Source organism: Calidris pugnax, unplaced genomic scaffold, assembly GCF_001431845.1.
Source record: "Calidris pugnax isolate Ruff unplaced genomic scaffold, ASM143184v1 scaffold70, whole genome shotgun sequence".
Taxonomy (NCBI): domain Eukaryota; kingdom Metazoa; phylum Chordata; class Aves; order Charadriiformes; family Scolopacidae; genus Calidris; species Calidris pugnax.
In genome coordinates this window covers 2123663-2142295 of record NW_015090862.1, presented here as the reverse complement: position 1 = coordinate 2142295, position 18633 = coordinate 2123663, and positions in this window count along the sequence as shown.

Here is an 18633-nt window from a genome sequence, read left to right as displayed (position 1 = left end):
ACTTCATAGTTTTCCTAAAAGTGAATCAATTTTGTTTAACTTCAAGACAACCAAGTTGAACAGAGGCTTCTGTCAGAGACATTTTGTTTACAAAACTGGTTAAATTCTTTCCCTCTCTTCTGACCTCTGTGCATGAAGGGACAGAAGGAAACCTGCATCGCTCTCTGTGGCCTTGAGTCCTCTGCACTTGTGTTCTAGGCCTTATTCCGTGTCTCTGGGGCTTTAAAATGGAGAACAGTACATTCAAGCAGTCTCCTACTGCTGCAAACTGGAAATGTTTTACTTTTTCAACTCTGGATTAATGCAGTTATTGTTTCAGTGTCTTCTACATTTTGGGAAATTGAGAAATTATAGAAATTTGGAGAATAAAATATAGACAATAAGCATTGAACAAAAGTGACCTTGGTAAATTGATTGTATACGTGTAATTTTTGCCTTCTGCTTTGTGTGTAGATCTCATAAGGAAGATGACCAGTAGTCCTCATGTATGTGTTTTGTGTTTCTAAAAGAGCTTTCTTGTTTGTCTGATAAAGAGCACATTCCTTAGAGAACAGCAAGGGGCCGCAGGGAGCTGTTTGACATCTCTGCCCCTTGGTGAGGTGTTACAGAGCAAGCTAAGGTCATTCCAGAGGTTGTGTTTTGATCCTCTATTCTTCTAGGTCAGCACTGAGTGGAGGGGATTAAGGGATTGTTTTTAGCAGTCCGTACGAGGGGTCCACTGCTGGGGGTAGCCTTGAAAAGAATGTTTGTCATTCCCACTGCCTGCTGTGGGAAATTCATACGATCACCGCATCGAGTGCTGGGATCGCTAGAGAGTCTTAAGCCAGAAAAAGCCTCAGGCAAGATAAATCTTTCTTATGTAGCTGTGACATTTCTACAGGAGATGCTGTTTTACAGCATTTTGATTTAAGATACCTGATTCATAGAGAATTGGCACATCGGCTGTGCTTTTTTTGAGCAATTTCTCCTATAATCTTAACTTTTGATTTGGGGGGAGGTTAAGCATTTTGTCCTAAGTCTTCCTCTCACTGTTCTTCCTGCTCTCATGAAACTTCATTTATGGTTATCTGGATAATAATATTTAGAGGAACAGTAGCTTGCCTTGTAATTTGCTTCCTGTCCCAAAGCCTGCATTAATTAAGTAGCTGCCGTATTCGTGTGCTTAAAGGTCACTTTATTCAACCTACTGGTGTCAAAAAGCGATACCAAAGTGTGGGTTTGGCATGAGGGAAATCAGTGCAGTGGAAACAGGAGATTCTCCTGGGGCACAGCTTCAAGTCTCAGCTCTGGCATTGTTGGCTTTGTAATGTCAGCTGGGTGTGAAACCTCCTGTTCTCTCTTTTGTAAGTTCAGCCTGCCCAATGCAAAGGATGCACCTACACAGCATGACGCAATATAGCCACAAGAAGGCTGTGCTCCTCCAGGTACATTAGCTGTGGGGAGAAACACAGTTTATTAGCCTGTGTGGTTCAGGACAATGCAAGTTTTTCCACTTCCAAGATCTGAACTTGCTTATGTTTTGATAAAACACTGTATCACGCAGCCCGTATCCAAAAGGCATAAGGCAAAACCTTTTCACAATTCTAGTAGGATTTTAAACATACACATTCTTGTAGCTTCTACTTTGAATGTAATACCCTGTTATTTTATACAGAGATCCTTGTGCTGAAGGTCTCCAGATTACTAGCAAAATTCTCCACTGCTGTCTCCTTTGTCTTCTTTCTGCTTGACTTACCTGTTACTTCTCCCAGGGGCCAACAGCACTGCAATCAGTGTCAAAGCAAAGAAATTTTGATTGTGTTTGCTCTGCACTATACTTGTGTACCCTAAGAATACTAAGAAGACTAATTCAGTGGAACCTGTCTAGTTCACAGGTGGGAGGATCATTCTTGTCTTTTCATTGCTAATTGTGTTACAGCACTAGTTTCTTTCAACAGGAACTTATCAGGAGATAATTATGAATAATTTTGTTTACCAGACAGTTTTTCTTTGGGAATAATCTAATTTAAGTCTCTCAAAATTTATCACCTCAAATACACCCTATTGTTGGTTTCCCTAGTCCTTCTTCATTAGTGCTTCTTTCATGGGTTTCTCTCTCTTACCCTTGATGATTGTTCCAGAAGAACGATCTCTCATTATTTTAGTCTGTCTTCCCACTGTGAAGGCCTGTCTGTTTAAAGATATTAAAGATGTCTGATTAAAGATATTCTATTATTCTTTCCTTATGCTTTCCAGAAGCACAAGTACCTGTATTCTAAAAATATATTTGTAAGAACAGAGGCTGGAAGGTGTTAAAAAAGATTAAGTTATTAGACGCCTGTGCTGCTGCCCATCACCACAGAATGGGAACATTTCCATGTAAAATAGCGTGGCCATTGTGGAGTATCTGTGATCTTCAGGGTGTGTTCTGTCTCGTCCTTTCACATAATTATAAATGGGAAACAAAATTAATGTAATAAATTGGTAGCCTGTGCAGTTGAAGAATTACTGTATTAGGCTCATGCCTTTTAAAAAACCAGCCCTGCATCTACTGGCCTGCCATAGCCCAAGAATACTGTTCTGTAACTGTTGTCTCTTTCCACATCTCTAACTAAACTGCTGCTCTGCAGTTTGTTATTGCAGAAAACACTGCCCTTACAGTCACTTTAGCTCTAGCGTTGCAAGAGTGAAAGTGTGAAGTACGAGATGAAGTCGCTCTGCCGTCTGCTTACATCTCAAATGGATGGATGGCACCACCTCCACAGGCTAACCTTCCTTTTTTTTTTCCCTTTATTTTTTTAATTTCCCTCTCATTATTTCAAAATTAAGCCACATGAAACCTATCCCTAAGTATCTGTCTGCTGACCAGAGCTGTTAAGCACTGGTGCCAGAGAAATGAGCCTGGCCTGACTGGACTAATTAAGTTGGCAAAGGCACTTGAGAATAGCTCAAAGTCGCAGTGGGAAAGGGAGGGAGTAACACCAATTTCTTATATATGCATGTATTAAAGGAAGCCAGCTGCTCCAAAATACCCTTGGTTAGTGAATGGCTCCACAGGCAGTCTGCTAAGGGAGCAATGTCTGGAGTTTAGTAAAACTGACTTTTTAAAAAGCAGTACTTAAAAACATGGATGGATTGATTTTATGTTTTTTTCTCCTCTGCACTCTTTATAAGCAAAGTTACTTTCACCCTGGCTTCTAACAGATGATACTTTTGGCTTCTGCAACCTTTTTGCAAGACTGTTAAAGGGAGTATGGGACCATCCTGGCAGGAGGGCCCTACACAAATTACCCTCAGGGTAAGATCTATGTGGTAAAGCCCTTTTCTTTTTTCAAGCAATTGAACTAAACTGCTTTGGCTCCATAGTTTTTGCCATTGCTGCTGATTTTTTGTGCTTTGTTGATTATGCTCCACCATTTTTAATGGTATTCTGTTTTTATAGAAGCAAAGACAGTAATAGCAAGGGTTGGAAAATGGAGCTGACAGTAAATGTGAAGCTGAAATTTCCACATCATCCTTTGTTGGTATGTCGTTACTGAAGGCTCTAAGAGACACATATATAAACTACCTACTACTTTTTGCGAGTGCTGATAACTCCTGTGTTCTATCTGAAGTCTAGTGTGACCAACTGTATTCTTCCTACCTAAAATTCCTCTACGGTTTCAGTTGAACATCATCTTCACTTCAGGAGTTAAATTGTGCAGCCCACGAATTGCCAAATGGCAAGTGCCAACTCTTAACTCTGTTTTGGGTGAGAATATCTCTCTGAGAGAGAGGAGAGTGGGGGGGATGTTTGTCCCTATAAATTTAGTATGTAGCACTGTTCCCTACTGCTCTTTATTATAGAGTCCGATACACATCCTCATTTCAATGAGAAATAAATACCATAGGCAGCATGTAGTTGAGATTTGTTATGTGATAACTGTCATGAAGAAAGAAAGCTACTGAACTCACAGTCTCATCAGAATTTGTCCTACAGCAGTTCTCTGCTGAGCTTTGTATTGCCAAGTCCTTACAAAGAAAAATCGCTTCTCTCTTTTTTCTTTATTCCCCCCGCTTTTTTTTCCTACTACATAAAAAAAGTAAAAAGAAAAAGGAATGGTTATTTTTTCAATATTACATATTTTTCTATATCTGGCTGGAGTCTTCAGCTAAATAAGGAACTCATGAAAGCAAGGTAGGGAGCTGAACAGAACTGCCAGACGGTGATGTTCCAGCAACTGGATCACTGTTTTCATATTTAGGAGACCTGAGTATAAGTCCCTTCTCTCAGGAGAATTTCTACTATAGGTAAGGGGGTTTGCTTTTCTGTGCCTCAACTCCTCAGTTCTAGAGCAAGTTCTAGAAGAGCATTGCCTTGCTCGGCTTGCTGAAGTGAACACCAGCTCACTCTGGTTTCAAGGGGATGTCTGCTGGGTGGGAATCGTTGCAGTGCTGGTGCTCCTCTTTTTTTGCTGAGGATGTTGGACTGTGGTTCTAGCAAATGCTATTCCAGACTTCACTCAATTCTCATTTCTCTGGTCAGAGAGTATAAGAAAGGGAGGAGGAGACCCAAGCTGGTGTGGTGGTTCTTCTTCAAAGGACTGGTGAAAGAGTTAGTATTTTGGGCAGAGTTGGAGGGTGTTTGGGTTTTTGCTTGCTATTTCTCCTCCACAGAAAATGCTGAAGATTATTTGCATATGTGTGCACAGTGGGAGAAGATGCCCAACTGAGATCCAAACACAAATGAAACAGAACTTGCAAAGTTCAAAGCTGACACAATCCAAGCTCTTGCTACTAGGGAAAAAAAAGAATTCCTATATTTTTCCTTTATTAAAAAAAACCAAAGACACTGATCTTCCTTTTTAAAAAACACATGCATTTAAATCAGCACACTGATTTGGGGGAAGGAAGAAAGAGAGATTTCTGTTCCCAAAGCCTGTTTTTAATCATCAGATGAATTTTGAGACAACCTCTGAACATTCAGCACTTGTGGTCAGTTTTCCCCACCCAAAAAACTAGTGGTTTTTGCAGACATTCCATAAACACAGGAAGCTTTGACTATGTCTCTAACAGATAGGGAGACGGAAAAGCAAAATACACACAATATAAAGGCAAAAGCTAAACTTGCCATGCTTGCTCAGAGGAATGTAGTCCAGAAGTCTGTCTCTATAGCCAACGCCAGATGTTTCAAAGAGAGTACCCAAAGTCTGTAAAGTACAATTCTGACATGGCCTGTCTGTGGTTTAGATTTCTTTTTAATTATTGATTTTCCTCCCTGAAGCATGGGACTTTATATTCTGTTTGAGTCTGCTGTTTGATTTTGTTTCTTTGGAGGGAAGAAGGGGCAGCATGGAGAGCTAAAAAACTATGCTGTGCAGAATTCCCATAGTGTTTGGATTCCTGATGATCTCATAACTGGTCCTAATTTGTATCTGCTGAAGTATTAGCCTCAATTTTCTTTGCAGCAGTAAGTTTCATAGATTAACTGTGTTTTATCCAAGTTTTCTTTTCATTTGTTTTAAGATTTCTGTCTTCCAGCTCCTTACTGAATGTCTGTTTTCTTCTAACGTGAGAGTAGCCAAAAACAAATTCCTGGCTATCTTTTTTCCTGCACCATTTATTATTTTTGTATAGCCTAATTGTTGTTAGTCTCCTTTCTAAAATAAACCTTAGGTTCTTTTCATCCATGCTTTTTTCAGAGAAGTCTTTCCTTTCCTTTCCTTTCCTTCATCTAGTTCCCTCACCAGTCTCCTCAGCTTTGCTTTTGCCCACCTGCTCACCAGAACTGATGCCGCTCATACAGATGAAGGTACCCCTTTCACTTTCAAATAGCCTTTTAATGTTGTAATTATTTTCTTCTCTGCTTGAGTGTTAACCTTTCTAACCTCATCAGCCCAATGAGTTGAGATTTTAACAGAACAGTCAACAGTTGACAGTTTAACTGTCAACAGTTAGCCCCCGTGAGCAGTATACTTGGTTATGAAGAGACAAAACTCAGAACATTTTTTCCAAAGTACATCCCTGAAAAGTAAAGAGTTTACCTGATGCTATTCTGTCTGCTTTTCTTATTCCTACCCAGTTGAAATTACTTTAACTGGGAAATCTTTAACAATTTCTGATGATTTCTGTGAATAAGTTGTCATTGTTGAAGTAGCTGAATGAAAGGACTTTTAATCGTTCTGAATTTAGGATTACGAATCAAAATAATTTCCTGTTTTTTAGAATCAATAGTCTTTGATGACAAGCTTCCTCCTTTTTTGATCTGTTCTCTAAAATTCTGTTTTAGTATTATTTCTCTCTTCACAGTCACAGTGGGACACATCATCATTGTTAGACTGTCAACAGAAACCCCATTTCAGCCTTTTTTGTTCTGTAGAAAAGTATTAAAGTAAAAATAAATCAAATTGGAAAAAAAAAAAAAACAAACCAAAACATATTTTGAAACTTCCAGCAGGGTTAATACTGGTGGTATTAAAATTACAGGAAAGCAAAACAGGAAGAAAACAGTTTTACTTTGTAGCAATGTATATATTCCTGCAGACCTTTCAGATTTCAGTTGCACTATGCTGGAAAACTCCTCTGTAAAAAGTTTAGTTGCAATTCCACCTAGAGAAGGCTGCATAATGTTTGATTTGGTTTGGTTTTACCCGAGCTGCTCTGTGTTGACAAAGACAGACAAGTGTATATTCTGTTGGACTCTAGGAATTATAAGATCTCAGGTATTGAGTCTTTAATCCTCACTGCATCATCAGCTTGTGTTCAGAAAAAGCACTTCTCATTATTGTGTTTCTGCTGGAAGCTGTTTAATTTGCTTTGGTCAAACTATCCGTTAACATCCCAGATGGTTTCCAGTTAAAATCTGCCCTTGGTGTTTCCCTACCCCGTCCTGGTCCTGCTTTCTCCTATCAGCTCAGCCTGAAATTGCGAAATTCCTGTCCCTGTGACTAATGGACACTGATGCAGTTCCTCGCTGCAAGCTCTGCTCCTCTTGTTGTGCTTTGGAACTTGTTAATAATAAAGACTGAAAGACTCCTGGCCCTCCAAAAGTTTTGTTAAACTTGCTTGCATAATAGCTTTAACACTATGCTCATTTTCCTGTTTCCAACCTTAAGCCACATATGGTACATAAGGAAACACCTTGGTTTACCAGGCAGTGTGGTGAAATGGCAACATAGTAGATAAGTTGCATATTTTAAAGCAGTTCTAGTGATGTACACCAAAACCTCCTCTAAAAAGAACCCTGGGTCAGCTGTTCTCAAGGGAACTGTCATCAGCCTTGGAGAACTCCCTGCTGATAATCAAACATCATCTGGCCCCACCAGCTACAGGCTAAATTGACTTCCATTGGATTTTTCAAATCAAGAACTTGCAGTGTCTTTGTGTCTTTTATTCTGCTGAACCACTGTTTTCTGCAGTATTTTTGGCTAATTCATATACCACAAGCTTCTATGGGAGATGTAGTCAGCACCTGTAAACGCAGGGTACTGAATCAGGTCACGTGCAGATTTTCAAAGGCAGAAATAGAGCAGTGAGGCCCCTTTTCTACTGGGAGAAGCTGGCTCCCAGTGGAACAAGATGCCTCTGTGCCATTAGTGTCCCTGAACCCAAAAGGATTTCACCCAGTCCTGCTTTTTTGCGTTGTACTGGTGAAGAGCTTGGGGTTCTGTAGCCAGAGATCACCCATGTGGGTCTTACGGACAGATACTGGATCTTTTTCTTGAAAATTAATGGAGTGGGGATTTTTTCATTTTATTTTTTTTTTAATTTTGGCATGATAATTAGACATGGATAATTAAATACAAGATTTTAGCAACTCTGTGGAAGTAAAGGACCAGCATGAATAACTATTACAGCTGTCAACATTTCTATGCTGTTTTTAAGGGATTAATATGCAACCACAAAAATTTGTTCCAGGCAGAAACTTGGCATTAAAAGATGCAGTCCAGGATTTTATTTTTTTTTCCTTAAATTCAAATGTAATCCATTTGGCCATTTCTAAGTAGGAAAAAGATTTTGTGTTTTTGAAAGTGGAGATTCCTAACATAGTTCTGGTTTCAGAGGGAGTATTTAGGGAACTAATAGGACTCTGCCTCCTACCTTGCCCCCATTCTGCCTCTCCTCAGCAAACCTATTTTGTGTTGTTGCACTTTATCACAGCCTGTGATAGGGACAGATAAAAGTGTAGTTGTAGGTTTAGTCTTTCTTGGTTTTCTCTTTCATCCCTTTAGAATTTTGCAAAAGCCCATAACTGGTTATGCCTATTGACTTTTGATAGCAGTTGAGGGTTTCTTTGGGAACTTCTGGAAAATTACATCTTGGTTATATATTCTGTCCTCAGTGACTGCTTTCTATGGCCATGTGTAATATAAATTAAGCACTGCATGATGTCCTGAAAGTCGTCATCTTTCTCCAGTCATCATAACTGTCTTCCAGGTTTTCAGCTATTTCTGGAGTAAATGGCCTATTATGAAGACAGTGGCAGCACAATTGAGCTACTCCCAATGCTCTTGAAGCCATGTTTCTACTGCCAAATTTCTGCTAGTCTAGGGAAGAAAAAATGATCTTTTACATAGCAAATACTTCATTACAATTTAAAATAATATGGGAATTCAGAAGAGGGAGAATGTTAAGAAATTAACTTCTTAATTTAGAGAGAGATTAAGAAAAAGAAAATTAAAAAAAAAATTCTTACTTATAAATTAGGAACCCCGAATTGAGGGTTCTTAATTTATAAGTAAGGGTTCAATCTAGATTTTGTGAGCTGAAAAATACTTGCCTGGCAGGGAAAATCACTCAGTGACTTGTTAATTTTTCTTTTTATCTTGAGTGTCTAATTTTGCTTTAAAAATTCAGCAGTTCCATGCTGAATTTCAGTACTGAGTAACATAAGCTCTGAGATATTTTGTAAATTCAAACAAGAAATGTGCCGTGAGGTAACAAAGATTAAAATAATGATCAATAAAATCCACTATTCTGGGTGTGAATTTTCCTCCGTACATTGCACGTGAATTTAGAGTATTACTTATTAGTCTTATGCTGTCTGTGGTGCTAAGTGGGGTTCTGTTGCCCTAAGATGTGAGAACACAAATGCATTGAGGAGTGAGTGTTCAGGTTGGAATCCTAAAAGAGGAAGAGCAGTACTATAATCCCCATTTTACTGAGACCAAGAGTGATTGTGTTTGCTTTGTCAGAGGTTGCTTGGATAGTCTGTGGCAAAGCTGACAAGAGCCTGCCTGGGAGTCTAATGCCTCGTTAGTCTAAGCCTCTTGTCACCAGCTTGATTATCTGGAAGACAAGTCTGTGTTAAAGGAACTAGTGTGATTCCATATGGTTTCTAGCTCCAGTGATTTTAATGATACTTCATGTTGATGTTTCTAATTTTTTGGTAAAATTTCCTCCCTCTTGCCTTGCTACTGATGCTAAGATATGCTGTATTGATTGCTAGAAATAATTAGGATATATCCTTGATAACAAGCATTGTAGTGGAAGATGGCAATATACTTAGTTTGTGTACAGTACTCACAGTGCTTCACAAATAGCAATTTTTTAACCAGTTTCAAACTTTTTCACGGTATACAGACTCAGAACCAGAGGCACAAAATAGATAAGTGACATGGCAAAGGCACCAGCTGGGAATCAGTGATAGGCTCTGATGAAGAGTAGGGATCCTTGATCCTTCCTTCCTTCTGATCCCTGCAATGTTACATATAAAACATTATAAAACTTTTATTTTAATTAAGAAAATTATTTAAAATTTTACAATCCAGTCCATCAAAACAATTACATTTGTGTTTAGTTTACCGTATTTAAATTTAAAGAACAAGATTCAAAGGTCTTATGAAGCTTGACGTCATTTACTGAATAAAATACTGCTTGGGGATTTTTGCAAGGTGCTCGTTACATGATACATACATGCCCAAAGGACCTGCAAAGTGAAACTGGTAATAAGTGATGCTGTGGGAGGGGAAGAAATAAATAATAACAATACCAGTAAGGTTTAAATATACCATTGCCTTGAGTACAGGAAATGCATTTACACCCTGCAGTATTATAGAAACAGGCACCTGGATCTTGCTTTACGGCAAAGTAATTTGGAAAGTACTTGGTGTGAACAAGAATGGCTCCTGTGTGGTGTGTACAATGTACTTTTCTGATGTGAGCAGTTGTGGAGAGCAACAGAATGAAATTAACACTCACCTTTTGCAAGGAAAGAAATGTAAGAAAGAATGGTGTTTTGTGCACCAGCCCTGACAAAAGCCTGGTGGATGGCTTTTCTAATGCAAGTTAAGGGTTAGCTGCTCAGCATGAACCCCAACTTCTGACATAGGATTTACTTCAGCAAACCAACAGATCTAAAAATACAACTTACCTTTTATATACTCATATTCAAATATATTACTAAAATGTTTGAAAACTCACACTTCTTTCCTTAGTGTTTACTTGGCCTCAGCGTGCACGTTACATATCTGCTGAATTTTACTAGTTTTATTACTAAAAGCAGGAGCAGATGAGCTGACACTGGCAAACCATTCAGGCTATCAGGGGCAATAGCAAAAACTAAAAGCTGCCTGTGCAAAGTTGAGTCGGCAACTTGTCAGGGACCCAAAAACTACCTCCGTTTTGTATAGTTTAGACTCATAGTAGTTGTCAGTTTTTAACAAGGTCTTTAGAAGGAGTAGCTGTTGGCACTCAGAGCCTCATTCCATTGGTGATGAAACGAGTCAGATTGATTGTGCAGTCCCACTCATCTCTGTAGCTCGGATGAATGAGTCCAGAATATCTAAATCTCACTAGCTCTCAGCAGTTGTGTTTTTGAAGCCTTTACTCCAAAGCTACGTGCTAAAGAAGAAGAGCTGTGAGCAGCCTTCAGCTTCACCAGAATTTGTGTTTGATGTGCTGGTGTCAGCAGCAGAACGTAAAGTCATACAGTGTCTGTGAGAAATTATGATCCTTTCTCATAAACAGCTCAAGTGAAATTGTAATCAGCAAAGTAAAACTTTTGCAAAAAGGCCACTGGGGAATTCTGCCTCTGGTTAAGTTCATTCACTGTTGGCTGTGCTGGAAAAGCGTGCAGTTGATTCTTTGTAAAATGTTAACTTCAGCCATGAACTTTCAAGAGTTGCTCTGGCAGAGGGCTCAAGTGAAAGTCCAATTGTTTGCTAAGCTTGTTGTCCCTGTAGACAAATGAATGTTAAAATAGCTTCTAATGAAACTTTAGCTTCTGGCTGGCTCCTAGCCTGTTATCCTGCTGCAGCAGCTATGCCATTTGAGTGCCAGTTTTCAATTCTACTTGATTAACAATTCATGCAGACCATGGGCTGGTTGAGATGGATGTTAAACACATTGACATGCAGAGGATTACCGCTTCAAATGGTTTTATTGTTGGCACCTGCAAGCTGCTGTTTTGCTAACTGTTGTTACAGTGCCAGCCATTAGCTGGGAGAAGTGTGACACCAGGTTCTAGACAGATTTCAAAACAATGTGTTGCTCAGTAAAATTGATCTGGTAATTTGAAATACAGAGGCCATGTTACCTTCAGAATGAAAAAGAGCTGTGAGCTCGAATGATCTGCAATGATCTTAATCCTTCAAACTGCCATCTGTGTGCTGAAATATGCATGTTGTGATAGACTGCATTAACTATTGCAGTACCTTTGCGATGGACATGCAGAAGCTGTTCTCTCTGCTGTTGCCCAAGGGCTGTTGTGTGGCAATCCCATGGCAGTCTTGTATCCAACTTCTTGTGTAGCTTTCCCAAGCAAATGGAAAGCCATTAATTTTGCAATTATGGTATGTGAGATAATTTTAACTAACTCAAAGATAGTTTTTCTCTGAAGAAAAATGGTACTCTTCATGGAATTTGGCAACTTGTTATTTCAGATACTCCCTTTGCATCTGGTCATTTAGTTCTTACAGTGGGACATGAAGGTATGTCTTCTGAGGTTTGAGGAAGTACATTCAAATCAGGATTAATTCCAGGAAAATGATCTGGGAATTTATTTTTTCTGTTTCATTGGGGCAGGGAGAAATGTGCAAATGCAAATTATACAGACCCATGAATTCTGTCCAAACAGCTTTCCACAGCAAAAATAGCATGAAGACTAATGGGAACATCAAGTAAGTTCTTTAACTAGAAAAGCATTAACTGCCAACTAATTCATGAAAGGTTTCAGAGTTACAAAGAAGAAGTGTAAGGAACTAATGAGAGGACAGATTAATATGTATCTGATATTCCAGTGGATTGGATTTATTATGTTTACTATTGCTGTCATGTTCCTAACATGCCAAGTTGTCAGCTCAAAGATCTCAGTGGTACAAAATGTATGTTTGCTGTCAGGGAGGGTAGGAAAGAGCAAGCTAAGGTTGGGGGATACATGGAGATAGAACTTGGAAGGACAGAGTTAGCACCTGGGCTACGCTCTTCTCTCCTGAACCGAGACTAAACACTGTTACAGTTCTCTTGCTGTGGCAGCAAGTTTCAGGCTGTACAAATACAACCTGAAAGTGAAAGGGGATAGAGTGCTATTTGTTCTGTTACATGATGAACGATTGTTTATAAAATAAGGCTGAATGCATCTTTCTTCTCTTCCTCTCCTCCCAGAAAAAAAAGACTCAAAACAGATCAGAGGATAAAAATTTCTCTAGGTTTCAGTAGAGAATTTTTCTTTTTTTTTTTTTTTAATATTTTTTGTTGTTGTTGCCAGGTGGGTGTAGTTTTGATGGCAGTAAGAAAACTTTGGCCACACCTGGTAGGGTTAGCTGTTGACAAAATCTTACACTACTTAAAGGCACAGTCAGATTCTCAGGATCTTCCCACCAGAACGGTGAATTCAGATCAGTCTTCCAGAAGTAGTCTCTTTACCTTGTAGGCTTATATAATGTGTTTTGACAATTTAATTACTTGCTTATTTTCTTGAAGTATACGCATGGTTTGATTGAAATGGGAATAATTGCTGAAGATCAAGTGTAATGATAGCTCTATTTGCTATCAGAAAATTTGCTTTTCCCAGAGCCAGGTTCACACAGCAGAAATTCCCCGTGCTGGTATTTCTTGGCTAGGAATCTCTGAAGAATTTTATCTAGTCTCCTGGGTCATCAGTCATAGACAGGTAGGTTGAATTCAGGCTGTATGAATGTGGCCTTTTTTTCCTACATCTTGTCCAAATTCAGATTGATGCCTCGTTGTGTGATAACTGAGAACCTCTGCAAAACAAAAACTAATTCCTTGGCAGGCGAGGAGTGCTCACATAGACAGCCCAGAAGCTTCTGCTGATTCACTTACTGGAGCAGCTTTTTCTTTTCTAGCCTTCTGTGCTGCAGGCATTGCTACTGCTGTACATTCCCTGCTATGAACTCTGCTGTATGATTTCAGGACATTCCTAAAACACTTTGTTTTCTCAGTTGCAGCCAAAAGAAGGGAAGTAGCTGTCTGCCCCGATATGTCTTTACAGCATGTCCCTCTCTTCTGTTGTGTGACGGGGTGGACATCAGACATATCATTAGGTTTCTTGTCTTTCTTTTTTTCCATTTCTGCTCTGTTCCACCATTTACTGTCATCATATGTTGCTGTACCAATAAGATCAGTAACATAAATCTGTTAAGGATATGTAATGGTTTCTGTTCTTTGTTCTGCCAGGAAAGAAAAAGAATCTTTGACAAAAGTGCAAAGCTATACTTCAGTACAGCTTGTAATCGTGTAGATGTGGTAGCAGCTGTTACAACGATAGTGTATTTATCTATATATAGCTCAAAGCATTGGCAAATGAACTGCTTAACAAGGATGGAACTACGTCTTTTGAAGGTATAGGCCTTCTTGTCGAGGGCAGTGGGTCTTTCTACAACTTTTTTCCCACCTTGCATCAATAGAACTGGGTATGATATAATTTGACATAGCGTGAATCAGAGGAGATCCACAAAATTTAATGCAGTTTCTGCAACAGTGTAAGGTTATGACTAGACTCTTTCATCAAGAGAGAGTCACTTCCTTTTGGATTTGTTGATTCACCGTTCTTTTCAGTTTGGTGTTTGGGGTGAACTTGATTTTTTCTTTTTTCTTTCCCCCACTTTTCATATTACTTGCCCTTTTCTGTTAGTTGTTTTCTTCAGCATTCTTCTTTTCTCTTTCACAATAGCATGCTTTAAATCAAAGTGGATTGGGTGATTTTTTGCAAGATTATATTTTTTTTAAACACCAGATTACTGTAGTCAAATTCAAGTAAGTGACTTCAGTAGAGACTCCCTGAGTGGAACATAAATCCAACAATGTACAAATACAAGCAAACAGTTTTAAATGATCTTTTTTGGCCTAAAATTCTCTGAAGCTATAAAAAGAAGGGTGTGGGAAAACATCTTAGCAAAAGTGATCTTTTTTTGTCTTTCCATTACTTGGGGATTTGGTGGGGTTTTGTGTTTGTTTTTGTTTGTTTGTTTGTTTGTTTGTTTTCCAGATAATTACATTAGTAATTCATAACTACCACCTAAAGCAAATCTGATTTAAAAAGGAAACACAATACAAAACCTTGGGAGACACGTTTGCTCAACTGAAAAGTAGTGAATAACAGTAGTGTAATTAGGGTGAAAGGGGTCTTGAAAAAAAAAAAAAAAGAATAAAAAAAGACCTTCTCAGAGCTATTTTAAAATCTTAGGTCATGAGCTCAGTCATGAGCTTCTTGGCATTTGGTGTGGTATCTGAGTAGACCCTTGGATTACAGATCAGGGCAGGTGCAGAAGATTGTACTATAAATACTTTTACCCTTAAGGAGTTCACGAATTTCTTAAATGACAAACTGGACAGCAACATATTAGTTCCAAAGAAGAAAATTATTAAAATAATTTTAGAAGAATTTAAAGCTTTGTTTTCCAGCAAGTCATCCCATAATTTTTAATTATAGAAGCTAAATACTCTTCACCGTTACCTTAGAAATGTTACAGAAAACCTTCTACAGAGTTACAGCATGTATTTATTAAGCATGACTGGTATGTTCAGGGGTATTTCTGTACTCACTTGCTCTCTATGGAGCTGTACAGAGAACTGATGCTCAGGATTCTGACCTTCTATTTTAGAGCCTTCTCTTGCCTTATGGCTGGAGTGTATCTGACCGATTCCCTCTAGGGGAAGTTTTGCCATTTATATGCTTCTCTTGGAAATATTGTCCTTCAAGTCATTTAGCTCTCAGAGATCCTTACAGGATAAAATACACTAACTGTAGTGGTAAATCCTCCCTAATTTCATTAGTATCTATCATTTTGTTTTGCAGGTGAATAGACATGCTTTGAATTTCCTCTTTTTTTATAATGTGCCACACTCAGGTTGCTGCTCCCTTCGTCCAGAATGAACCATGTAGTTTTACAAGGGCTAGAGAGGTCTCAGAGACCTTTGAGAAATTAGTTTGTGTTTTATTTATATTTGTCCCACTATGAGGGAACACTCCACTTTTCAAATGACACATACAGGCTTACGACTTCATTCTGACTGACCTAATTTGAATGCTTAATCATCTTTTAAGAGGCATGTTTTCATAGAACTGGCAAAACCAGTTGTAGTATAAAGTTAGGTGCCATTTCCTGCATATTCCTTTTTAAAGAAAAAAAAAAAAAAAAGAGAGAGAAAAGAGGAAGGTATTCACTTACTCTTTTTTCTGTTACCAGAATCAACAGTGTGAACTACCTTTGACCAGCTCAATCCATGCACAGAAAAGCAGGTTCTTCTCAAGGCAAATTTCTGCCTGTGTCAAGGGATATATGACATGACAGAAATATCATGATATAAACCCATTCCAGCCTTGCTCTGGGAAACGACACCATACTGTCAGTAAGCCTGAAGTGCAACATCACCTACTCATAGGATGAGTAGTGAATTTCAAAACAAGTATATCCATCTCTGGCTCTTTGTGTTGGCTGTCTTGATTTTCTAAGGACTCTGATTAAATTAGCAGAATTCAAAATGAGTGCAGTAGGTACTCCCCGGAAGCAAGTAAAACTGCTGCCAGGGAGTTCCTGCACCATTTGTCAATGAGAGAGATGAGATACCTTCTCTTGTTTTTCAGCACAGCAGCTAACAATAACATTACAGAACTGTTATTATGTCAGAAAAGCAAAGTTTGTGCTGCCTTATTTTTTCAGTATGTAAAAATAATTTGTATACAGTCTTTCTTCACATATCAATTAAAGAGGGAGAGACTATACAAGCTATTTGATTTCTTAGCCTATCTTTCTTAGCCAGCTGGAACAGAAATTTCCAAGCAATTGAAATTGTTAATGAAAGGTATAGCGAGCATGTTTACACAGGTCTGTACTTCTCATATCCTGTCTACAAGGAAAAAAGAAATTAAGTCACCATCAGCCAGTTCAGCCCTATGGATACAGGGTCATCTTGATATAAACAGTCTTATTAGTTGGACATTTTCGTGTAGGTGGAAGCTCAAGATTTTGTTTTTCCATGGTGGCGATAGCATCCTCCAGGTATTTTTTTTAAAAACCTTGTTAGTTCCTTTCCTTTTCTCTGTATCTCATACTTTCTCACATATGCCAGAGGCTCCCATGTCATGGCTAACATTCTTTCAGAAAAATGGAGCTGCAGAGGAATTCTTTAAGAGCCTATCAGCACCACTCCCAAATTAGCCAGACAGGACACTGTTTATTTAATTTCGCAAGACATTTGCTTTGCCCAAAGCCAGAAGAGCTACCTCAGTGAATTCCCAGCCATGATAATCTACACTTTTTAAGGAATTTTTTTGTGGCAGAAGAGTCAGTTCTCCTAACTGGGAACAAAACATAATGATAAATTTCATAATGCTGTCAGGTTGTTGAATAATATGTAACTAAGTGTCTTTTAAATATTCACTGTAATTCTTCAGAAGGGCCCTAATCTGTTCTAGTAGGCTCTTTTACAAAAGCAAGGTAAGTGTAAAGAGGAAAACTACACTTTGGAGTTGGTTGCAACTAAATCTGCAGACTTTTTCAATACTCTGAATACTGTGTTGCCTGGTGTTTTTAAACATCCTATGACAGTGCAGTGCTGTTTATGTTTCACAGAATCACAGAATTGCCTAGGTTTGAAAGGAAGGGACCTTTCAGATCATCTAGTCATTTTAAGGGGTTTAAATAGTGTTTTATTGGAACTGATAGATAGGGATGAATGAACAATGTCTAGCAAAGAGAATTTCACCTTCTAGGAACATTTTATTTCATAATTTTTATTACCATTACTATTATTTTACTATTATTGTCATAGGAGCTTAGTTATTAAACCAATGCAGTGAGAAATCATCTTTTCTTTAAGCAAGCATATGGAAAGCTTCTACTTTGCCAGTGGTCCCTGCGCCCAGCTGCGAGCGTCTCTGAACCCTGTATGGTTCATAGCTGACTTCAGAGCGTGGCCTTTCTCAGGAGCAGGGGAAGATGAGTCTTGGTCTAAACCCTGGTCAGGGGGCTTTGCTATCTTGTAGAAGCTTCCTGGTGCAGCTTGTTTAAGCTCTCCAGGAGCTGGCCCCAAGGCCTGCCTTACAAATCCAGCCCTCGTTGCCCTGGCAAGTACAGCGGCCGGAAGCCGTAGGACATTCCCTCCTGCTGCAAAGTAACATCAGTTCAGCTGCTCCAGTGACAGCACTGGGGAAGAATTTTCTCCTGCAAGTACTGAGTGCAGACAAAGAGGCTGCTTAATTTTCTCTTTGTGCAACCCAAACCGTGTGAGGCTCGTGCACGTCCGTGCACTTTCTGCACTGTACGAGGGAGCGTGCGTCGTGGGGACAGAGCGTGTTGTGTCTTGCTCGTTGTGCTGATGAGACTGTGAGAGACCCGCCAGAAGCAAAAATAGGTCTCCACTTAATTATATGTTATTTTGTTAATTGTCTCTGCTGCCTGTTTCTCGCTGGCGTTGTGGGTGGAGGGTGCAAGCTGACTCTCCAGCCGGCTTCTCTGTCCCGGCTTCTCTGGGCTCTATCTCCCGTAGCTCTGGCTACCTCAGGAGGGCCGAGCCAACCCACCACTGTCCCGGTTGATGGGCGCTGTAACTACCCTCTGCCTTTTCTTTGCAGTTCAGTGTTTGCATCCCTCGCATGTTGCCCTACAGATGCAGAAGTCCCAGGGAGGTACAGCAGAGGAGAGGGGCAGACCTGGGAACCATTAGCTGCCGCTGGCAGCTCTGCTCAGCCCCAGCACGGCCTGGGGAGAGCCCTGCGGTGCCCTCGATGGTCCCCTGCCCCCGGGGTCTGGGTTGCACCTCATCCCCTTCCCCCTCGGTGTGGGTCCCTGCCCGCCCGGCCCAGGCCTCGCCAAGTCCGGTCTTCGTGCTCGGCGTCGTAGGGCCCGGCCCGGCATCTCGCCGCCGCCCTTGCCCTGCCTGACTCTTCGGTGGAGATGCCCCCTCCTCCTCTCCCCGGCCTCTGGCTGCCGGGGGGAAGGTCTTAAAACGCATTCATTCCGTACGTGCATGCAGTTAACCCCTTACTACCCCTCCAGCCGCCCCCGGCCCCCCAGCCCCGCGTATTCCCCTGCCGCGGCCGTGGGGGTCCGCCACCCTCCTGCTTTAAAACAGATGGATTTCCAGGGGTGGGGAGGGCTCCAGCACCGGGCTGGTGTCACCGGGACGCCCGCCCGTCCCGAGCAGCCTGCGTGCCCGTCTCCTTTGCTCCCCGGGCTCCTGCTTGCTGCTTTTTTTTGCCTTTTTTTTTTT